The sequence below is a fragment of the Plectropomus leopardus genome, chromosome 8 (genome assembly GCF_026936395.1).
Source record: "Plectropomus leopardus strain MGB_pleo_1.0 chromosome 8, ASM2693639v1, whole genome shotgun sequence".
NCBI lineage: Eukaryota > Metazoa > Chordata > Actinopteri > Perciformes > Serranidae > Plectropomus > Plectropomus leopardus.
Window position 1 is genome coordinate 14,988,587 of NC_142183.1, and position 25,368 is coordinate 15,013,954.

The 25,368-nt window shown below is 41.6% G+C and overlaps 1 protein-coding gene across 1 annotated transcript in view; it reads left to right on the top strand.

The window, feature by feature from the left end:
• The window catches only part of zic6 (zic family member 6), a 66,918-nt gene that overhangs the window by 4,651 nt on the left and 36,899 nt on the right, over positions 1–25,368 (top strand). Inside the window, exons 2-3 of the transcript XR_015777235.1 lie at positions 3,458–3,516; positions 10,495–10,547. The gene's annotated coding sequence lies outside the window, so the exon portion shown is untranslated. The remainder of the gene's footprint in view (positions 1–3,457; positions 3,517–10,494; positions 10,548–25,368) is intronic.

Consider the following 25,368-nt stretch of genomic DNA (forward strand, 5'->3'; position numbering starts at 1 on the left):
CCTATCTAAACTAACCACCACTAAAAATGCACAAGACACCGGTGCACACATCATCTCTTTTTAAGTATTTGAAATTTCTGCAATGCTGCAAATATTTTTCCTTAATGTTGAATACCCATTTTCATTGATGTTCTTTATACCAGTGGTGGACAAAGTATTCAGGTCCTTTACTAAAGTAAAAGTGCTAATACCACCCTGTGAAAATACTCTGTTACAAGAAAAAGTCCTGCATTGAAAATGGTAAAAATAATAATCAGGAATAATCAGGAAAATGCACTTAAAGTATTGAAAGTAAAACTACCCAATGCACACACATACACACACACACACACACACACACACACACACACATACACACACATAGATGCAAGGAATGATGCTTAAATCCCCAAATCAATCCACCTTTATTGCTGCCATCCATTGCAGGTAACAGTTTTTTTTTTTCGTTTTTTTTTTTTTTAACTTTGGGCGGCTACAGATATTTGTTTCACGTCTTTTCACATCCAGTATATGATTTATATGAGAATAGGTACAATCAAATCAATATTCAAAAAAACTTAAATATCCACCAATGCCAATTATTATTGAAAACTTACTAGAAAAAAAGAGAAAAACAAACAAAAAAACTCATAATTATTAAAAAAGGAAGAAAAAATATTTTGTACAATTTGTACAATAACTGTCAGATAAATGTAGTGAAGTAAAAAGTACTATATTTACCACTGACCTGCAGTGGAGAAAAAGTATAAAGTAGCATGAAAAGAAAATACTCAAGTAAAGAAAAATTACCTCAAATTCATACTTAACCACAGAACTTGAGTAAATGTACTTAGTTACATTCCAAAACTGGAAAAGACCAAAACCTAAAACAATGTGTCTGTCCGTCTCTTTGGCTCTTAGTCTCAAGTTGGTTCATTCCTACTGATGATGTGTATCTTAAAATTGGAATGGCAAAGACAGTTTTCCATTTTTGGGGGACTATTTTCAGCTGTGAATTTTGTACACATGCCAGTATTTACAGCAGCAGGATGACATGTGTGGGACTCCCAATAAACTGCAGTGTCCATGTTCAGGTTAATGCCAAAAAAGCACCTAGTGTCGACTGCAGCAAGCTGTCATGAGATGTCTGTGGAGCGGTGCGGCAGTTTGACTCTGCTGTAAAGTGCAGCCAAACTAAACATTAGGGATAGATTAAACTGTAGCTATGAATTGCAGCCAGAGAATACCTGCTGCTAATCAATAAACAGTGTGCCATGACTTGTTGACCTTTTACTAGAATTTCTTCTTTCCTGATACACAAGAATGCGGCTCCCAGCAGCAGAAAAATGTAGTTATTGCAGCAGGCTGACTTTGCTGCTGCTTGGTGTGTTATTAGCTTAATCATGGAGCTTGTAACGCAGTGCAATGGTGAGGCTCACTGATATGCTTCTAATAGATTTGGGCAATAGGGGAAGTCCATGACACAGAGGAAGAAGATAAATCAGGATTTGGCTGCTCAGACAATCCTTGTTAAAGAGATAATTTTTAATGAGATTTGTGGACACTAAGAAATAAGAAAAAATATAGAACATTACCAGCTTTATCCTTTATGATGTCTTTTATTTTTTTTTGCCAAAGCAGTGTTATTTTGGAGTGACTTGAAATGAAAAAATCTGCAGCAGCAGGCTTTGGTTTTACTGAATCGCTCCTAACATAGGTGTAGATTTCGAGGAGGACACAGGGAAGCGTGCATTTGTCTTCCCTCAAAGCAAAATAAAGTAAATGAATGCCAAAGCGGCACAATTTGGTGCATGAGAAGTCACCAGAATCCAGAATATAAAGTGTTTGAGGCTCACAATTTACTGGCAGAGGACCACCAACCCCCCACTTCATATGTTTCCCCCCTAATGTTGAAATTAAATCTATGCCCTTGGCAAAATAAAAAAAAAAGTCAGCTGCTCCTGTAACATGTTGGTCTGGGGATATTTTGATGAGGGCAACAGAGAGGAAGAAGGAAAACAGACCCCGAGTGGAAGATGGCGCAAAGTCGACCTCACTGTTTCGCTGCCTCCATTCATCACTCTCCTGACCTGCTCCCAGGTTTGCAAAACTAGAAAAGACAGTGAAGTCTGATTAGGTTGCATAGATTTTTTTTTGTTACTGAGCTGTTATTTTGAGTGGATTCAGCTAACAGTCTATTTACTGCAGCTAGCCTTTAGCCTCTAGCTTTTATTTGTCAGTATGTGTGAAGTGGCTTGTCTGGCTGATGGTTAAGCTGTAGTTAACTGAAACACCTGGGTGCTCAGACACCAAGCAGCTCACTGTAACGGGTGACACGCTGTCACGCCAGGCTTGAAGGCATAATTTACCCGGGTCACAGCCATGCATACTGTTTAGCAGGGTGGGAATGGGGTGGTGGTGGTGATGGGGGGGTGTATAGAAAGTCATTGCTTGTTTACGCTGCGCCTGGTGACCCCCTGCCAGCAGCTACATCAATTATCACCTTGGAGGAATGTGGAACCCTTGTGTTAAATTCCCTTTGACCCCCCTGTTGGAGGAGGTCAGGAGGTGGGCACTCTCACCAGGGGGGGCATGCAGTCAGTGGGTGCAGGGTGAGTACTGTGTGTGTTGGAGTCTGTGTGGTGGTCCAGGGAGATTCCCCAGATCTGCATCCTCAGACCTGCAACCAACCGCCATGCCTGCAGACCCCCAACATGGTAAACAAGATTTGCGTGGTGTGTTTACAATGTAAATTGGTTTCTAAAGATCTTAATTTCACCAAGGGACGCACCAAAGGTGGTCTGGGAGCATAAACATGAGAGCCAGGTTTCATGTATGATAGATGGTTGTAGAAAAAAAGTTGCCTAGTTAACGCTAAGATTTCTCCTTGTAGTTTATGTGAAAAAACAACAACAACTGTTTAGTGCACAAGCTTTTAACAACTACTTTTTGCTTCACTGATACTTTAGGGTGCCTCAATAAATTAGCCCAACTGCTGGCACACTTTGAAGACCTCAGCATTTGTGATTTTAATGTGTTTGTTTGTCTCAAGCTGTTTTTAGTACACAAGTGTAAATCACAACTTTACAAGTCATTGTAGCGCACCGTAAAGGGTGGCTGTTAATGTGCATGTGTGCGAGCGAGAGAGGGAGAGCGTAAGTGAAAAAGGAAAAAGAGAGCAGTTTAGTCAGAGATATATTACGTTTGATGCTTTTTACTTTAGAAGGGAATTAGATGTGAACGTATGACATGTTTGGGCGCAGGCATCAACCCAGACACACACATCTTTTTTTTCCTCCTCCATCTTCCTGTGCCCCATATCAAATGTCTTCGTGAGTGTGAAGAAAGTCGTTGGGAAATAGTATCATATGTGCTGTAGGGAGTGAAGATACCGTGGAAATCGATTACGTATGGAATCACTTTTTTCTGACCATGATTGATGCTCCGAGCTTATGCATTTTTATCTTCTCTTTTACAGGCTCTCTATCACGGCTGTCTGCAGGATGTGGTGCTGTCTGCTATCCAGTTATGGCTGAGGTAAAATACCAACATCATGAGCTTGTCTGCTTCTGATGACAGTGTTGACATAATGTATTGGTGCAGTTTCTTGTGTGATGTATTGCTAAAAGTGCAGTTCCTGTGTTGTAGTGGCTTCAAAGTCAGCGGGGGAAGTAAGTGTCTGCCTGAAATGTCTTGCTGATTTTAACCTCAGTTACCCCGAGACCGGCAACTGCGCTCTGTCCTGAGTCGTCTGCGTTAAGCTGTGCATTGATTAACTCCTCCTTGAAGGCAACCACCCTTGAAATGCGATGGCCTTTACACGTTGTGACAAACCAAAGTATCCCTGCAGTGTCATCAGATCACCTCGCCACTTCCAATTAGCAGTCATCTCGGACCATTTTTTCGCCTTGCTGACAGAACAGAGAGGCTGCAGTGGGATGGACCAGCGGCCTAGCCCTGTCCCAAAGATCCAACGCTCTCATCATTTATTTATCTACACGCAGGCAGACAAAACAACACGCCCATACTGTACCAGGACCAACAGCTGCCAGCTAGAAGCGGGTATAGCAGGGTTTGGGTGGGGCAAGGCGGAGCAAGGGACGCCAAGACCTTTTTACACACGGATCGCGCTATAGAGCCGTTCGGAGTCCCTACTTTTTGTCTCCTTTGCATATTTACACAGAACCAAACCACAGCGGCATCATTCTGCTCCAGAGAGTGTTTTGAAATTGCATCGCATAACCAAAAGAAGCATGACTGTGGTGACATTGAGCACAACTGCATGGGCCTCTCGTGTGACACATAACATACGAGTTGTCAGCACTTTCTAAACAACAACGGCTTAACATAGCAATAACAAACATTTACCGCCTCTGTTATATTGTGGCCGATCTCGTCCACTGCTCGTAGGGTAAGGAGCTCCCGAATCTCAATAGTGACGGGACCTTGTAGGTACTCTATACTGCCATCTCTGTGTAAAAAGGGCTATTGTTTTCTCAATTAGCAGTTATTTACAGCTGCTGTTCTTCTTCTTTGAGTTAGCTGCCAACTGCTGAAACATGCTTTTTAAATCACCGGAGGCGGGTCGCATGAAGAATGCGTCATCAAAACTTCACACCTGTGCTGCCCATGATCCCCTCCTGCTGGCTGTCCTGTTGACACAGACGTGGTGTGGGTGCAGTTACTACCTCCCGTTACACCTTTAAGGCGAGACAACTCTCTTACTTCGTGATGGTACGTTATATACAAAATGATGAGGCCACATAATGGCGCGATATTCCCGCCTTGAACAGGCAGTTTAAAAGTAGCTATACACCCAAGACACAATCAGCACCTCATCTGCACCGTCTTGTCAGTTGTTGAACTTCTTCAGGGTTGTCATGGCGACGTAATTTTCTCTCCAGAGGGGCTGTTGTTCTCTGTTTCAAATCACACTGTAATGCTGGTGGTGGTTGGAAGTAATGTGTGTGTGGGGGGGTGCACTTGACTTTACTCTGATAAGGAATTCTTTGAGGAGAAGGCTATGATGTACTGAACTTGAGAAAGCCTTTTGATCTCAGTTTGTATGCTAATGAATCTGGTCTTATGTATGCATTGTAAAGCAACTCTTTGCCTTTGTTTATTTAGATATGTGGAGCCTTTATCCTTCAGACATTGTTGTGTCATTTGCATTACCCTCATTCCAAAGATAATTGCAGCGGTTGCAGGGTTTCTTTTAATTTGCTCGTGTTGTGTATGTGTGCAGGGGCAGACACAGCCGAACTCCTAACTGTGGGTTTTTTGCCTGTTTGATAGCCTGACTGTAAGTAAGCCCCTCTGGCTTTGCAGACTTCTGTCTCCCTCAGCACACTCGCTGCTGCAGCACTCATCCACGAGCAACACACTCATTCACACGCGCTTTCGCATGACTACACAAATGCACAAACAGGACTTCAGCCCTGACTGGCTCACGCACACAAAACACACTCGCTTACTCACTCAGGAATTATCATGGTAGTAAAACTAGAGAGGAAGAGTGAGAGAGACAACGAGAGAGGAAGAGGGACTGAGACGGGGGAAGCAGAGGGAGGGAAAAGGAGAGCGATTGTCCCAACAGAAGTATTTTATACCCAAGCGCTTTTTTAAACGCTGCCATGTCGGTGACCCAGTCATGAGGACAAGCCATTGTTCTCTCTCTTAGCTGCTGTATGGCCCATGGTAGAAATCAAAGTTGCAGAAGTGACTTATTTAAGTGAAAACGTGCATGTATTATATTATATTCTACACATACTTTGTGCACTAATAAGAATAATTTCGGGGTTTGTTGACTGTTTTGCAGGTGTGCAATGTCACTGTTTTTACTTTTAGAGGCTGATTAAAGACTGTACAGCTACATGGCTTACTCATGTTATGCTTTGAAGGATGTGACAGACGTGTTCTGGAGTGTGCTGTTCTGCTTCTCTCACTTTTTTCTCTCTCTGTCTGTACTTCCTCCACTCTGGCCGTGTGTGTGCGTGTGTGTGTGTTCTCTCTGGTCCGCTGCTTTGGCACAAAAAGGAAGGCCAGGCCGCCCCATTCTTTGTTTTGCTTCTTGTAGGAAACTAGCAGCAAATTGTGGCTCAATGAGGCGTTGCTGTTTTGTATGGTCTGATAAAGTGCAAACGAAACCGTCTGGGCTGCACTGGCCTGCTGCAGTGTTTTCCATTGTAGCTGTGAATGTAGGTCTGTGTGATGCTTGGTTAGTGTTGAACATTAGGTGATGGGGAAGGGGGGCTGCTGGGGGTAGGGACCATTCACACAGTTTTAAGATGTCACCCAGTGTTTGGAGCTGCTGTCCGCTGTGTTTAATTGTGATGAGGGATGATTAGAGCCCTGCTTAAGACTGGAGGAGAGTTTTCTGTCTTGCTTGCTTTCAAAGGTTTGAAAATCCCAATATTGTAGAGTTCTCTGACAGCGCCAACATGACACACTTGTCAAAGTGATCAGAGCAGGGCATATGTGTGTGGGTGTATTGATGTTCATGTGGGAAATAGCCCAGTTTTTACTTCAATGCATTCATCCAACACCTGCAGTAACTACTCACGTTGGAAATGAAAAGGGTGACTCACTGAATATGCCATAATTTCATGAAGATTTTATACGCCTAGAATTCGAGTAAGCCAAGCTGGAAGCAAACATGTACTTGAACGTGACCTTAAGAGTTTTTTTGAGCAAAGAGTGAGCAGTGAAGACTGGAAATATCATTAACTAGCGTGAACTTTTTAAGAAAAATGTTGCACAGTGGATTGCATATTAATGCGTACTTCTACTGAAAGGTATACTTTCAGTAGAAGTACAATGCAAGTATACTATCAAGTGTGTGGCAGTGTATTTATTGGCAGAGATCACGCTCTTTGCCTGTCTATTCTTATTTTCTTCTTATATTGCTGTGCTCAGGACGTACTGGGGGGCCAACACATAGGTGAGGCGCGACTCTTTTTAAATGCAGCCCAGTCACCAGCATAAAATGTATGCATTGCACCTTTCTGCAAACCACAAATATGTTACATTTGAACATTTCATATGTATAACATCAGTGTTTCGAAACTGACGTAATATAAGCCAACTTTTCTCACTGGGAGGTGGAGGGAATGGTGGATGGCAACATTTTCTTCTGGTAAATGGGTTGTAAAAAGGTACCAACCAGGTGCCAGACTGAAGCAACATGCATCCAAACTATGAAATAAACAGACACAGTGCCAAAAAACAAATGTAAATATAGTGAATCTGAGGTTGGCTTTCACTTTTGCTGGTAAGACTCTTTATAAACAGTAGCTAACAATTACTGCATGGTATACCTTACAGATATTTTTACACCTACTTTGGCGTAGTGTTAATTTGTGGTCTTACTCAATAAATACAAGTGAAGGTATATGATTTTCTTTTGTCTAAAAACACAAGAGTGTTACACCTGAGGTATAAATTCAAAAATCCTCATATATTAAGGGGGCAGCCTTTGCATATTGCATTTTCAGAGTCGTCCATGATTTGATTAAACATTTTTCAACATCACTTGGATGCACCGGGGACACAATGCTGTGAAGATCCACAGATCAAGTTCACTAAGTCAGGCAAAACAAACACATGGCTTGGGAGATAGACAAAGAAGGAGGTTCTTGGGTGTGCCATGGCCCTTGTCTAAAGCGGTTATGGGGCCCTCATGGGCGTTCTGCTCTCCGGAGGCTGTTGGGGTAATTATCTGCCAGGGTGCACGTGTGGGAGTGTGTGTCCCTGTGCTCATGTCTGTGAGATGTGCTTTGGATTTTAGCGCTGGATGTTTCCAAGCATCCCATCTAGCGTCCTGATGCTGTGGCCCCAAACAGGATGAAATGCATGTCCACTCAACCCTATAGACTTCTTCATGCTTGTGTGATCTATATGTTCCCCCTAAACACACACAGACACACCCTTTATGTCCATCGTTTCTTTACACCCAGAGTTAAGAGAGGGGATGTGTGAGTCTCGGAGGAGGAGCGCAGCTGGGGGAAGAGGCTGAGGAGCCATCTTTGACATGGGGCAGCGGGCCCGACGGCACAAAGCCCCATTCCCTGCTCCTCCATGTGGAAAATGGCAGGAGAGCAGGAGGAGGGGAAGGAGGCAAAAAAAGTGGAGGAAAGAGGAGGAGGGAGTGAGGGAGCGACAATTAGTGGGATCTGCTAATCACCAGGGCAACACTCATTTAATTGACATGTGAAATTTTAATTCATCTAACAAGTCGATAGGCAGGACGACAATGGACCAGTCATCTAAGGTCTGATGGTGGAAGCCAAGGAGGGGAAAAGCAGCAGTTGAGGGCCGAGGCCAAGCTCTTTGTTACAAGTAGCAGTGTTGTTGGATGAGAAGGTTGTCCGCAAGGAGATTATAACCCATTATGCCTTTGACCCTTTCGGATAAGTAACTCCACAGCTGCCCTTAAACACACAACAGACACACACCATAGCAAGGGTTGTTTATGTGTGAACGCTCTTGTTTTTATTTTCGGCAGAAGGCAGAGTGATTAAACAAGTATTTTTATATCACAATAAATCTGACCCTGATAGTTCCAATGGCTTGGAAGAGAAAAAACACAAAAGGAGGTGGGCAGCGAAAAAAAAAACCCCAGCAGTCTGTCCATTTCTACTTCTGCAAAAATCAATAAGCTATTTAAGGTCATCAGAGAGCAGCATCACTGTCATCCAGCTGCTACAGGAAGAAAAGCCACACTAGCATTCACTGCCAACTCAAGAAGTGACTTGTAAAAGATTCAATCCTTTCCATAGCTTATTTTATTTTCATTTTCTTAAAATATTACAGAAATCGTGTTTAGTCTGGCTAGCAATATGCTAGCAATTGGTTAACACTGTTGGTTAGGCTGCCACTTTACCTAAACTATAGCTCAAGAGCCAAAACAGAAAAAGTAATGGCCACCATTGCAATACTTCCTTTTTCAAGTAGGAGAATGACAGAAAGAATACAGTATTAAGAAAAGACCCTTTAAAGGGACCGCTCACCCCAAAATCAAAAACATATTTTCCCTTTTACCTGTAGTGTTATTAATCAGTCTACATGGTTTTAGCCGCTGCCGCGTGTGGGACATATCAGCTGTAGAGATGTATATGTGTCTTGAATATAATACATAGAAGGCACTCAGCTTGTGGTCGTAAAAGCACAAAAAAAATAAAATGAAATAAAATCAAATAAAATAAACAGCAATGTTTCTTTCCAGAAATCATGACCCATTTACCAGAGATAATACACACATCGTATCACAGCACAGTCAGCTGGAGATGGAAACATTAATGGCGCCCCCCTCAACTGAGCTGTGATGTTACCCAGCTCAGTGGTGTTAGATGAGGTAGCAATAAATGCACGCGTCCTTCTGCGTGGTGATACAGTTGGTGTGTGTACTTTGGTAGAAAGAAAATAGTTCCTACATTAAACTGCTCTCAACAAGGTCTGTGGATTATCTTGAGTAAGCGGGTCATGATTTCTTGACAGAGACATTGCTGTTGAATTTTCTAAATATATTTTTTTGTTGGTTTCTCAGTATATAAATATTATAATTTAATAATCAACAAATCACAGTAAACATGTTGAAAATTGTAATTAAAACAAAGAAAACTCAGAAACTGGTATTTTCTCAAAATACATCACAACCACCCCTCCACCTTTAGCAGAGTTGGTGCACTCCCTCAGGAACACCTCCATAAAAGGAGTCCACATAGGCGGGCACTTGTTTGGCACTTCCTGGATCTAAAACAGCATGTTTGTGTGCTGTCTAAAGGAGAGGTAAGAAAATAAAACATGCTAATTATTAAATAAAGACGATAAATAAAATATCCCAAAGTTTTGTGCCATTTCTTGTTTTAAAAAAAACCAAATGGGCATTGTGGAAACATGTCCACAACAGAAAAGAGTAACACTGTTGTCAACAGGCCTCAGTCAGTACCTGTTAGCAAACAGCACACTGTCTGGACATTGTAATGTTGGATAGATGACATGGGAGGTTGCTCTAAAACCTGGGTCTCATATTTGTGGTTTGGGCCTTCATTCCTTTTTAGTGTAACCACAAAACACAAGCTGTCACTTATACATGCTTCAAACAAACCACAGAGATAGTTGATCACAGTTTGCTATTGCTTGCTAGCTTAGCTCACAGGAAAAATTGGTATTTCAGAATCCTTTTATTTCCTTTTTAAAATGACACAATGGTAGTAACAAGTCTTATTGCAGCAGTATAGCGATTTTGTAACTTTTTGCATGAGCGCGCTCTGATTTCTGTGCAAAATCAGATTGTTTGCAACATTTTGTGTGAGATCATTTTTGTATTTTCCTCTAAATAAAAGTGCTTTCTACAGGCTGATTATTCCTACTCTATTCCTAAATCTCAGCAATTACTTTTGTAAATCTAATGTTGCTGACTAATAAAAGTGATTACCAAAGACATGCAAATGAGACGAAACTGTATTTCTTTAAGGTGAAAATAACTCTAATTGTCTTTTGTTCTTAACCCAACAGACGCTGATTGTCTCCCTGCAGCACGTACAGTTCTGGATAGTATCGAACCTCTGGTGAGTCCTGTGAACACTTTAAACTGAATGCATCACGAAGAAGTGATGTAAGTTTTTCAGGGTGTCTGCAGGTCTTTAAAAAGCCTTAAAATGTCTTAATTTTAAAAATACTTGGCATTAAAAGTCATGAATTGTCTTAAATTTAAAATTGTGAGGTGTCAAAGTCGACAAACATTTTATCTTATTTTGTTTATCCATCTTTTAATATCTTTTTATCAAGAAGCTTTAACTTTATCTACGTGAAAGCCAAGATTTGTGGTTATACAGATCTTTAAACCTGCCTCTGAACTCGATACAGCCTTTAACTTAATACTTCAATCTAATAACCAAATTACTGCATTAAAACTCTGCATTGGACCACATGAATACTACTTATACTTACCTGCAATTCTTGAGTAAGAAAAAGATACTTTGCTTAAAATTGGTTTTAAAAAAATTTCTTGAAAGGGTCTTAAAAAGTATGAAATGTAACTGCCTGATACCTGTAGACACCCTGTTTTCTTCACGCACATGCTAATTGAATTCTACAAACACTGCTCATCTGCCTATTCTGTGGCTTACATTTCTTTATGTTTGAGCTGGGACGTTTGAACAGCACTACAGGGTACTTCCCAAATGTACTTGTGTGTTTTTGATCTATCGCTCTGCTAACAGATAGTTCTATTGTCAGAGGTGACTTTGTAGAAGTGGCAGAGAGTCAGAAGAGACTTCCAAGTCTTTCAGCCAGTGTAATCCTCTTCCTTTATCTCTCTGGCTGATCTGGGCCAAAGCTCTCTGTGTGTAAGAATGATTCAATGACTGCCTGCCTGCTTTTCTGGAGCCCTCAGTCACGTTTTCTCTCCCTCACTGACTGTCTCTCCCTTGTTCTCTAATTCTCACTTGTTGTACATCTATTGTCCTGCAGAGTGACCTGAGCTCTGCCAGTGTTCACCTCCTCTCTGTTTTGCGATTTGGCAACAATGATTGCTGATATGCTCCTCTTTTTTTATGATAAAAGATCATCTCTTTCACACACACGCACAAAGACGCCAGCAGACAGGCGACTTGGATTATGTCCAAGAATCACAGCTGGATTGTTTTGTGTGCATGTGTGTTTACAGTAGATACTGTATGTGTGTGTTTCTGTGGGCTGCATCCGGGGCATCTGATTGGCCTGCTGGCACTGGAGCCAGACGAGATGCTGATTGGATAGCTGTATGGAGACTCGCGTGCAGGTTTCTGTGTGCCATGTAGCCTTGCCTTTCAGAGCGCTGGCCAATAGCTTCACATATTGGATGCATTGCAGATTAGAGCCAATGTAACTGTGTGCGCACAAATGTGTGTGTGTCTGTGTGCGAGTTTGTGTGTCTACACAGCTCATCTGTGCAAGAGCACTTTTATCCTCTATGAACAAATCTGCACTGTCTCCGTTCGCCGAAGTGATCACGAATTGCATTTGCCTCTCCCAGACTGATCATTAATTATTAACGGCAGATTTGACTCGGCAAACCAGATCGATGCAGTAGCTACCCACCGTTAGACCATTAAGACTGCTCTTAAGTACGTTTTCAAACAATCAAAATTTATTGAAAATTCCTTACCTACCAGTAGACAATTGCCACAAGATTTACTGCAAAGTATGTGAGCTCATCTACCTCAAAGTCAGCCACAATAACGCAAGTTGTCAATATCATGTGTACAATCAAATGGGAAAATATAAAATGATGCAGCATTTTTAGTTGAAATCTGTGCAGGAATTGATCATGGGTCAAGGCTTACAGTACCTTTTAGCTTTGATGTCCCAAACTTAGAAAACTGTGATAAAAGTTAACCCATATTTACTGTTGTTGTTTTTGTCTGCAACAGTTGTCGTGGTGTACTCCTTTGATTGAATAATATGTCAAAGTGTGGGAATATTTCACGCTTTTACCAAATGAAATTTTACCTTCACCGCCATCAAAGAGATTCAACATCAACTGTGGTAAACTTTACTGCATCTTTCCAGTGCCCACATCTCATCTCCAGGGTTGTTGCTCAAACTGCAGATTGTACTTCTACATTTTTGTATTTCTTACCACTATGGACGCAAGAAATATAGCAGCGGATCGGGAGAGAGACCCACCCTCTCTCTCTCTCTCTCTCTCTCATAAACTCATATCAACAGGATTGCATATTTCTTGCCTGAAGTTTCTTAAGAGACATATTTTAGTGCACTGTTTGGTTGTAATACATCCATTTGTAAACAGGAATAGCGAACCATACTGTTACCTGTAATGTAAAAACTGAGGTCAAACCATAAAACTAAACAGTACTGATCAATTATGATCCATGGTGCTTGCATGATTCTTGCCCTAAAATGTTTTTAGATTCAGATTTTAGTGTACTTTTTAACTGTAATTTGAGATTGTGTGTCTAAAGTTGGCCGCCATTTTGTTTCCTTTGTCAAAAACGGAAATGCTGGCATCACTCGTGTAGTGTTTAATTGATCTGGTGCAGCACAACTGATTCTGGTAGTTGTAGGTTCTTCTTGAACAGAGGCAAAACCCACTTTCTCTGGTTATGTTGCTCTAATTTAAAAAGTATTTGCACCGTTCTACTGCATAAACAGCCCAGTTTTATAAAAAGACTGTCATCTTTTTTTGAGGTTGAAATACTTCTTTAAGAGAAAAGTAGTTGGGATTCATCCTTGACAGCGGGACATAGCTTTGAGAAGCTCATCAAGCCTTCTTTTCACTCGTTCTTTGACCTTTTTAACCTGACAACAGACCAGAGGAAAGTGAAAATAAAAAGGCAAGCATAGGAAAGGTTAGGTGGAAAAGTAAGAATAGCACACAGAGGAGAGGAGGGAGACGTGAGGAGTGCTGAAAACAGTAGCTTACGCTCCTCTCCGTGACAGAGTCTGGCCTATTAGAGGTCTTAACTCTGTCATTACACTTGTCAACACCATCCGCTGTAATTGATGCAAATGCAGGGCTGAACCACCAAGGCTTACCAGATACACCAGACACACACACATGCATGGAAGAATAAACAAAATGTGACCATCTACACACGCACACATACTTCCCATATGGACACGCAGAAACAGAATAGCAGACACACATACATATTCACACACAAAAACGGTCGCACCATCAGCACGGGCTGCACATGCCACACGGTAGGACACACATACACAGCACCGCTTATTGAAAACATGGCAGCGCTGTCAACCCCCAGACGGCTCCTCTCTGCCCACCTGTCAAAAAAAATTGAGAGGAGAATTCACCTGGCTGGTATCTCAATCTTCTTCGGCGCTTAGCTTAGCTTAGACCAACCATCTGGCTCAGCAGCTCTGCCTACTTCCCTCCCTCTTTACTAACTCTCACTCTCTCTTAGTCTTTTTAAAGCATGTCAGCAGTTACCCGGCACAGCGGTCTTAGCAAGGCTGCTAACGTGGCTAAGTGTCCCTGGGCCTCTCAGTTACTGGTGCCGTCTTTCTTTATATATATATATGTGTGTGTGTGTGTGTGTGTGTACACGCGCGTGTGTGTGTGCTTCACAGATGGCAACGGAAGGGGAGGGGGAGTTGGAGGGGGTGATGGAGAGAGCTGTCTGAGGCTCCGGCAGCTCTCGTGTCTCTCAGGCAAGGCGGTCTGTCTGTGGGCATCTGCACTGGCAGCACCCCCACCATGCCCCCCTCCTCCTCCTCCTCCTCCTCCTCCTCCTCCTCCTCCTCCGTCCACCGTCGCCGCGGCCACCTCACCATCCAGCGCCGCAGCTTGGCAACAACCCGCAGAGCAGAGCAGTCCCTGAAAGATGATTCCCCTTGACCTCAGATGTGTCACTTCGCTGCCAAGCTTTTCCGTTTGCCCCAGCGGATGATTATTTTGATAGATGATAGCAGTGAATTATACACTATGGGTTATGTTGGGAGAAGAGCAGGCTGTGACTGAGGCTAAAAATTGCTCAGGGAGGTGTCTGCGCGTGAGTGCATCTCTGTGTGAACATCTGCATATGTGTGTGCATACGTGGATGCACGTGTGCTTTGTTGTGTCTGCGCGCTTGTTGGAGAGTCTTTGAATGAGAGTCAGGGTTTGTGTTGGGTCGTGAAACTTTGAAGAAGATTAGATGAGTTGTGTGTGTAGTGTACCCTGTAAAATTGCTTCGGTCTTTCTGCTGCTGGCTTATTGATCACAGCGCAGGGAGTTGCAACATTATATGTAACGATGTGGCTCCTCACTATAGGCAGATAGGTCAAGATGCTCTTTTTCTTCTTACGTTTTTCTTTGAACTTATAGTTTTAAGTGTGTCTCTCATGTTTCTATCCGTTTGCTCTTCTTCTGATTGGTCTGACAGAAGAGAAGCTGCTTGATGTGGATTTTTCTGCAGGAATCTAATGTAATATTTAGTTTTCCTTTTTGTAGTCTGAATTATGTCAAAGCACACTGGGCAGTTCTTTGAAATTTTGTGCAAGTTTAACCTCTTTGTCTCCAGGTGGCATTTGCACAAAGACAAGACAGGACTTGGAGACTTTAACTTTCACTGGCTGCAAAAACACACAGGAGTTGTCTTTTTTTGTTGATAGACAGCAACTTTAAATTTGACAGGATGTCTAAATGCATTAAAACATACTGTACAGTAATATGCACACATGCATCCACACACACACACACAGTAATTTATGCAACCATTCTTTTTGAGTAACAATGTCATGATTGGCTCAGACCCTGCAGCCGCACAGCGTAGGGGCCGGCACAGTTGACACATCTGTTCCTGAGAAATTCACGGAGGTTTGGGCGCTGGAGGTGTTGGTATGCACTGATTAGCACAAGGCTGTCTTTACCCAACCACCGGGTTTCCTACTGGGCTTCCATAAACTGTTTACTAAGGAGTCTGTTGCCATGGTTTTCAGCCATGTTCCAATCAGTCCTTTTTTTTGACCACTCAGCTTTATTTATTCCTCAAAAAAGCCCATGCCTTCTGCATCAACCAACTGTTGTTCCTCTCAGACCAATTGTTCTAAATCATGTATATACTGAATTTCATTTATCTGCAGAATAGGGGGCTTGGATGATGATTTGAGCCTGATTGGAGGAGCTTTGGAGAGAGTCTTTACAAGCTGACACCTTTGGCTCATGGGTGGTTTTGAAACAGAGGCTTTGATGAGAGAAGGAGATCACTATCATAATGACCTAATAACACCGTGTTTTGTGCGCGCGCGCTGTGGTTCTAGTTAGAAACACATGCTCGCCATACTTTTTGATCTCGCCACTTCTCCTCCAGCTAAAAAAACGCAGGCAAGATATGATAAAAGTGAGATAAGACAGACTGTTCTTTTAAGACCAAAATTGTCTTTACTCTGAACCTGCAAGTCCTTTCTCTTTCATTCATCATTCTTTCATCCCCCCCCCCCCTCTCTCTCTGTGTGTCTGTCATCTTATATACATGTGTCTCTCATCCTATATATTCTGCTTTAATAACGAGGAGAAGCCTTTATAGATGTGATGAAGCTGAAGCAGCACATACATGAAGCAGCCCCCGGAGGTCAGGTCACACCTGAGGAGTGGGCTGACGCTCAGTGTGTCAGTAGGGTCAGGCGTTTATCTTCCTATAGGCTGCAGACTGCATCTTTAGTGCCTTAACAGTCTTGTAGGCTGTTTATTTCGACCCTTTGCGCCTCTCTTAACAGGAAGCCGTATCCCTCAATTGGATTACAGCTAATTAAACACGACACACGGGTAGAGTCAACAGACAGAGGTGTCATACACCCCCGTCCCCCGCTTTTGTCATTCCACTCCTCCAGAGGAGGAGCTCCTCTTTGACTTGTTCTTTTAACTTAAACATTTTTGCTCGAGTGTCATGAATTTTTAAACATTTACCCCAGTTTTACTTGAAATGTCTCCGCCAAGGATGTTATATCTTCATCTCTCTTATATATCTCTGCTTTATGAGCGGATTTCTGTGAAGTTTGGTGACTAGTTTGGTTACGATCTAAATACGCTTCAAGGCTTTCTGACAAGACTCCAGGAACTCACTGCACCCGCTTGTTGGTTGCCAAGAAATACTTATAGCTTGTAATTCCTATAAAATCACCACTAGTTGTTTTTGTATTTCTGTTCATGTGCAGAATTAAAAAAACTAACTTAACAATGTGTTAATTAGTGAGGTTAGAGGTGCTGAATAGCTTTTTATTGAGAAAGGAGTGAGTTGCTTCCAGTCTTTATGCTAAGTTTAGCTTACTGACACCCAATTTAGCACCAGTTAAAGGGAAAGTTCCCCCAAAATCAAAAAATACAGATTTTTCCTCTTACACTTTCCATCAGTCTAGATTATTTACGTGTAAGTTGCTGAGTGCTGTAGATATCAGCCGTAGAGATGTAGATTTGAAAATAGATCAAAATAGATTTGAAAAACTCAACAGCAATGTCTCTTTCCAGCTTTTAATGACCTAGTTACTCAAGATATTCCACAGACCATGTTGTGAGCCGTTTCACCCACCAACCGAGTCACCATGCAGAAGGAAGCATGCATCTACTGAAGCCTGTGCTCATGATGGCGCAAGATGTAAACACTAATGGCGTCCTCCTCGGCTGAACGCTAACATTAGCTAGCACAGTGTTGCGAGGTGAGCTAGCAGTGAATGCATGCTGTCTTCTGCACAGTGGTGCGGCAGGTGTGTGTGGTTTTATAGAAACAAAATAGTTCCTAGATGAAACTGCTCACAGCAAGGTCTGTTGATAATCTTGAGTAACTGGGTCATGACTTCTGGAAAGAAACACTGCTGTTGAGTTTTTTAAATGTATTTTTTGGCATAATAATATAATATAATATTATATATACATATACTGTATACATAATCATCTGGATTGCTAAATAGCACTAGAGGTAAAAAGAAAACTATGTCTTTAAGACACAGACATGAGAGTGATGTCAGACTCCTAACTCTTTGCAAGAGTCAATGACTGTATTTCCAAAAATGTTGAGTTGCTCCTTGAATTTAAATGCATGTGTTTGGAATCAAGTCTTTGGATAGCAGCTGTGTGATGAGCACAACCATTCTACCCTTTCTGAATTATAAAGAATCTACTTTTACTCATTGAATTTATTATTATTTCAGTGACCAGCTGAGTCCAGGTTTTACCCGCCAGCCTCCGCTGCAGCTCGTCATTGGCCGGTTATTCAGTCCCTTGGTGACACAAGGTGACGTGTGACTGTTTGCAGAGTGTAAAGATAATCATTGGGCAATTAATGAGCACCAAAAGGGAACCATTAGAGAAGTGTTAACTTGCGATACCTGGTTGGTGCATGATGAGAGCTTGGAGGTGGAGAACAAGAGGAAAAACAAACTTGGAATTTAAATTGCACCATGCAAATGCAACGAGTGGAGACATAAAATTCATTGCCCCCTGAGGCGTGTTTATTTGACTGAATCACCGATGGGTGTATTTATCTGCTGAATGAGAGCAGCTGTAGGAGTCTGTAAACTGAGGTGCCAGCTGTTGCACTGAGTTGACCTCTTGCATTTGGATCTTCAGCATCTGCAAGGTCAAATCTGTTATATGTAAAGGGATAGCTCAGATCTTTTGAAGTGGGGCTGTATGAAGTACTTATTAGTCAGTTTAATAAATACAGTAGATGGCGGCTGAAATGTCTCCAGTTTGGAGAAGCAGAAAGAGTCCAACATAGAAGTAATTTATTGCTGTGAATAGAGGCAGAAATTTCAGCCAGCTAAAAGAGGTCCCACTTAAAACAATCATTTTAAGATTATGATATAGTGATAGCATTTTAACTGCTTTGCCTTTTCATCAGACAATAATTTTCAAAGTTAGACTGAAGCCTTTTCAAAGCCAGACTCCACTGATAAAACTGTGATATAACAGTGCTGAACACTGGATATTTATTGTGTAACTTTGGCTTTTAAAGGGGTTAGTTCAGATTCACCAAAGTTTCACAATATCACAAGCAAACTAACTGATGGAGGCAGTGGTAGACCAGCAGCTCCTGTTTTCAGTTAAAGAAAAAATTACTACAGCATAGATGGGGAACTGAAGACGTCACTGGCTTCTCCGTCGTAACGGGCTGTCTGGCAGGAAGGCATAGCTGTGAAAATATTCTCAATATAGAATACACTTAAAATGATATTGATTTTTTTTTGTACAGTGCTTAGCTTCTGTGTCAGACTCCTGCTTGCTTCTTCAAACTGGAGGTGTGTCGACCGCCACGTACTGGATATACGCTGACTATGGTCCTATAACTATTCTTGCAAGGATAAAATGCAGATTTTAGTGCAAGGATACTCGTCTTGCTTCTTTTGGGAGCCACTTTTACAAAATAACAGGAGGTCAGAGGCCATTGCAGCTGCCCCATATGCTCCATGTTTCAAGGATTTGAGGACATTTCTTGGATTTGAGGGCATTGCTACAATATTAGGACTTTTCTAAGATTTTTGGACGTTTCTAGGATTTAAGGACGCATCTACGATTTTGGCTCGTTGGTAGGATTTTTGGATGTCTCTAGTATTTCAGGACATTAGGGCCTCGCTATAACCTCTGTTGGGGGTGCAGGGGATCCTCTACTGGCACTTTCTTTTATATAAAAAAACATAATTTTTATGCTGTTTTATGCACTCTGGCACCTTATGTATACAGAAAGTACAAATACAATTCCTAGTGTGAATTACTTTGTTTGTTGTGAATTGGAAAATGGTTGAGGGGGGCACCTGGCACCCTATCAGGGGCCAGATTTGGCCCGCAGGGTGTTATTTGAGAATTACTGGTTTAGTGCCTCTGTCATATGCATTTTCTGCTTCCACACAGCGTTTTTGGTGGAAGCCTCTTTTCCTGCAGCCCAGTTGCTCTCTTTTGCTGTCCAGTAGCATCCCAGTTTCATTTTTGAGTCAGTCAATCAGTCAACAACTCAGGTTTTCAGTGTTTCAACTTCTTCCTCTTCCATCTTTGAAAAGGAAAAAAATAAAAGGACAGGAAAGAAGTGAATTGATGGCCCTCAACAATATGTTTCCCTTAGCATCAGGCAGCTACCACTCCTTATTCTGTGCCCTCCTGGTTGTTGTGGTTGTTGTTGTTATTACTGGTTTGAATGTTGTTGAAAAAATATCAATTTTGCCTGAATGGAAGTGAGTGACAGCGATCATCGAGGGAAAGCACTGAATACAAGAACTTCAAGGATGCTGGAAGCTTTAAGAGTCTTATCATCCTCCCCAAAACTCCTCCATTGCTTTCAGGACTTGCCTAGAACCATACACACACACACACACACACACACACACACACACACACTTGCAGACAAAGCCTTTGAAAGACTCAAGAGAATTATTTTATTTTTTAAATCTCTAAATCTTTTTATTTCCATCGCTGCTTCAGTGTAGTACTCGTGAGAGTGAGCTCGTGTGTGTGACGTGTGTGTTGTGTGTGTTGTGTGTGTATTCTTCCACACTCAAAGGCATCTATTCTATGTTACTACTGCCCTACATATCGTGGCTGAGGTGGAGACCCATCAAGGGGAATGTTTTAATTAACAATGCTGCCATTCTCGCTGACACCTCTATCTCCGGGAGTATCTCTTCAAGCTGCACATCCTCAACTCAAAAGCATTCGTTCAACAGTGAATCCTCTTAAACACACACACAGGGTTATGTGTATTCTTTGCTGCGAGGAATATCCCAAGCACTGATCTAGACAGGAGTCATTTTGCTGCAAATAGGACAGTAAAGGGGGGTGCAGGCAGGCAGGTTGCCACGAAGGGGAAATACACACAGATGGCCTGACAGACTGACAGACAGAGGATGAGAAAAAAGTAGACTAACGAACAGACAGACACAAAGACACATACGTACAGGATGTATGTGCAAGCGGATACCTGCTCTACAGTGTGAGCACATCTGTGTGTTGTGATGAAGTCACGCACGGTTTTGCATTCATCTGACTAGTATGTTGGACCACTGTTGGCTTTTTATTAAATCTCTGCGGATCACTGTCATCCAGCACTGATATGATGCCCTGGTCATGATCTGTTTAAGCTGCAATGTTTTTATACATTTTTTAATTGGCTTCTGTGAGATAACTTGTTATGTATCAAGTGAACAATCCCAACACGTGCTGCTTCCAGCCTCTTTAATGAGAGATTTTTTCTACTTTTCTCTGTTTTGTGTCATGGTCGCTTAAATTTGTTCGGCCTGTTGGACAAAACAAGAGATGTGAAGAAATCACCTTCAGGTCGGGTAAATTGTTAAGGCAGATCATAAATAATCGTTTGCCAAAGTTCTTTATGGAAGAGTTAAAAATATATCCAAAGCTTCCCTGCTCAACCCTATGTTAGACATGTGTATTCTAAATATCTGCAACAGCAAATGTAGTGTAAAAGGAATATGCCAAAATAAACACCTTTTTCAATTGACATATTGATACAAATTTTCTTACTAAATGTAAATGTCATTGTCAACATGTGATACATTTACGATTTATTTTCCCAACAAAATCTGCCTGTGGCAAAGTATTATAAACATATTTAATGGTAATGTTGAGGCACTCAGCAGTTGTCGTGATTGACTGTGGTCTTGGTTAACAATGACTTGAAGCAGCAGACAGGACTTGTTTACATTGTAGAAAATTAAACTGCAGTCTTTCCCTAATCTTGACCAAAATTATTATTCTTTTTTTTTTTCCCAGGCCTAACAACTGGAGGACTCAGGATTGCCATGTCAAGAATGCAGCTTTTCTTTCACTGGAAAACGTTGCAACATAATGGCATTTCCATCATAACCATATTTGGCAAAATAAGCAAGTCATATACAGTATTTGTAATATTTTAGAAGACGCGGTTGCCCTACAATACAATTTCTTTAAAACTGAGCAAACCTTTATCCAATTATGAAATGACAGAAATTTCAGTTGATTTAAATATTTTTGTTAAATTTTGTACTGTACAATAGACAGACAGAGCCATCTCACTTCTAAAACTGCTAAATTTAAGATAATTTGGTTTCTCAGGATTAGAATGGAGCCTTTGTTCTGACATATTGATCTCAATGATGTTTAGGGGACTGACAACATCATTCATTCCTAGCGATACAAAGAAACTCAAATATCACAGTTTGTTTGACCATATACCTCAATATACCTCAAGATATTGAGATGATATTGTAGGGTTGAATATCAATGCTTTCGCAAAATATTCACAAAATTATTTTTGGGATAAGTAATCTTCAGTGATGTGGATGTAATGATTAAGTGTGTAAAGGCTCATAATTGGTAAGTTCTGAAAAGTACATCACTTTACTTTAATGCAGCCTTTAAAACCAGGAAAAGACAACACATACGATCTAACAAAATCTAAAATCTAAAATGATATCCAGTCTCATATCACAAAATCAATAATAAATCAATATATTGCCCAGCCCTAAATGTAATACATTGAATCTGGACACAAAACAACATCATCCAGTAGCATGCATTAAAAAGCCCTGGTATTGGTTACATCTATGTTAACTAGCAACACATGGATACCTCATTCCTAACACAATTAGCGGGTGTACGCATGAACAGTAGACAGCAGCAGGAACAAAGGTCTTTGAAAAGTTTTCCGTGGTTTCTTCTTGTTATTTATCTCTTACTCATTAAGTCCCCGTTTCAAACTCAGTGCAGATGTATTTGAATCAATGTTTTAGCGCTGCTTTAGGAGAAGACGGGCAGTAATTAGTAACGCTGCGTCATTGCATCTTGCCAGTTTAAGGTGTTGCTCTCCCATCAATGCCGATCAGAGCCAGCGGCGATAAAAACCCTTGACTGCTGCAGAGTCATTTGTCCCGGTTGTGAATGCCGATTGTTCGCATTATCATTGCATTAAAAAGCCAGATGTTAGCGGGTGTTACCAGGTTTTTTGTGCAGTGAGAAAGGGGCTATATAGACACAGGTTGGTGGCAGCAGGCAGGGCCCTGCCTGTGGCGGCTGATGTTCTGTCAGGGTTGGGGGATGCTGCGCTGGATCCTGCTGGGTCTTTTGTCACCCCTGCTAATTGAGTGATCCTGGTGACCCTGTCGTCGCTGCCTGCTAACACGTCAGCAGGAGACGGTGTCGCTGCCCTCCGCTTCAAGTCATAACTAGATGTCTGGCTCCATGATGGGTGCCGGTAGTGGGATGTACTGGTAAATTGATGGATGGAATGATGGAAGGATAGATTATGGACAAAGGGAAGGTGTACCTGCTATACCATAGTCAGGAATAAAGGTTAAGTGTGGTTCAGTGGCTCGACATTGACGGTGTAAACGTTTCTGCTTTGTTTCCTGGCAGCGGTGATGGAGAGAGAATTGATTTAAAAAAGGTGCATTGAATAAAAGCATCCAACTACTGGCCTGTGACTTTATGAAAGTGTGGGTGGATGCATAAAAGAAGTGTAGGGAGAAATAAACACTTTATTGCTCCTTGAGGAATGTTTCCTTCCTGCAGGTATGCAGGCATAATGAAGAGGATGGAGGGATGGAGGGACTGTTAGACCGTTTTAAAATTAGTATGCTACGAACATATGAGAATAACACTTGACAGATGCTCACAGGGTGATATTATGCCCTGTCTTATGATTTTTCATTAAGTATGCTATAACAGCTGCACTTGTACATCTCACTCAGTGGTGACAGTCATAGCATGCCAAGTCTTCAAAAAAAAAAAAAATCACTCATATTTCAATGCATGCCTTTAGAATCTCTTTCAGTGAACATGTGACACTTTTCAGATAAGTGTTTTTGTGTTAACAAAATGGAAATCTTAATTTTGCTAAGCTAATTATAGCTTGTAGCCCGTTGCCAAGCAACCTAATGACAGGAGACAGCGGGGAGTCAAGAATCTAACCTTTGGCTGGATAGAGCCAAGAGGTGACATTTCGATTTCCTTCATATTACTTTCTATTGATGCACTGCGCTCTGACTTCGGCTGTATTGCATTTTAGAGTTCAGATGGTTTAAAGTATGCTTTAAAGTCACTGCATTATTTTTTAGATAATAAAAGAGGAAAACTGTTTAAACTCTAGTGAGAAAATTGAAAGCAATGTCAGACAGCTTTAAGAGGGTGCTGTTATGAAAATGACAGTCTTTATGTATGGACGTGCATGAGTCATTCTGCGCTGTAGAAATGTTCTTTTATAGCTTCATGTCATCAGTAGCTTTATATTTGTACTCACAGGGCATAAAGCCCTTGGTTAGTCAGAAAATACATATCGTCATTCTTGCTATGATGCAAAATGGAAGAAGACTGATTGGGCTGAGTTATGAGGCTAAAGATCTTTTGTTATCTTATGCTGTGGTCGTGCTATTGGATTAAACTCTGGAGCGTCTCTCATATGCAATATTAGCCACCATACATGTTTCCTTAAGACTCAGTAATACTGCCGTTACATATGAAAATAGATACATTCATTTGAAATGTTACATTTACAGTGAACATGGCAACACTGGAGGAGGTCAAAATAATGTAACGTTACGTTTGAACAGGGGCAGCATTCACGGCGATGGCTTGTGAGGCCATAAAATACATACATGTGGTCTTCTCATAATACCAAATTATTTCACTTCTCCATTTTTAGAATGTCTTCATTGTGTGCTACAGTCTATCTTGCGTGAACTTTACTGCACTGCGCCCTCAACCTTTGGTGGTACTGCTAGATTTTGTCCGTTTTCCATGAGCTTTCAGGAAACGTGCACAAATATGAGTGAAACAAACAGAGTATGGACAGAAGGCTAGATATGTTCATTTCAAATTTTGTGACCATCACTGCCCTAATACTAACATGAATCCTTTATTTTGGCATATGTACTAAAAGATAGCATTCAAAAGTCAAAAGTTTCTTGCAATAAACCTGGCAATGATGGAGGAGGTTGTGAAAATGTAACATATTTTTATGGAGGCCGCATTGATAGTGATGGATTGTGAGGCCATTAATTATATCACGACATGTGGACGGAGATTTCTTTTCACTGTATCAGTGATCTGTTCCGTTTGCCATTTTTAAAATTTCTTCATGTCCTAAGGTCATACCTTGCATCCGTCTTTATCTCTAACGTTGAGCATAAATCAGCCATTCTCCCAATTCTGTTCGATTACACGATATTTATAAATCCACCCTTTTGAAGGGCTGCAGCAATAATGCACCAAAGATGTATATGATACCTCTGTTATAGCTTCATATATGGTCATGAATTGATTGCTGTATGTCTGGCTCGGGTTAAATAGTGTTTTCGATCGACATATAATGCAGCACATGCACAATCTTTCCATCTGAGATACCCCAAAGACAAGGTCTGTATGCTTTGAAATTTTCTTTGTGGCTGTCTGATTTTTCCTCCTATCAAGGGGGAGTATTTGAGGGGGGTGGGGGGTGGGGGAGTCCATGGCTCACCGCCAAAATAGTTTTGAAGTATCTGTGAAAAGACTCCTCTTAATCCGTTTTATTTGCTCTGCTACCTCCGAACCATTTGTCCGAGCAGAGCTCCCAAACCCTCCACTCCACCCAGCCATCTCAGGGATTTAGTGTGCTAGAGCAGAGGTGCAAGAGCCCACAGACAGTTAAAAAAAAGCCATCTGGCTGGGTGGGGGGTGTGGGGTAGGGGGTACAGCGAGGTGGGGGTGTTGGGAGGTTTGGGGCGGAGGAGTCGTGCTGGGCAATCAAAATGACGGACAGCAGTGAGAAGTGTTTTGCGGGCTCCCACGTACATGCAAAGTAGCCCGACTTGTGAGCTTTCACAGCTCCCTCTAGCCTTCAGGTAAACATTGAGCGGCCCGAGGTATGCGTGGTCTTTCCCCACCTCAGTGTGTGTGTGTTTTTGTTTGTGTATGGTAATAATGTGTTTGTTGGC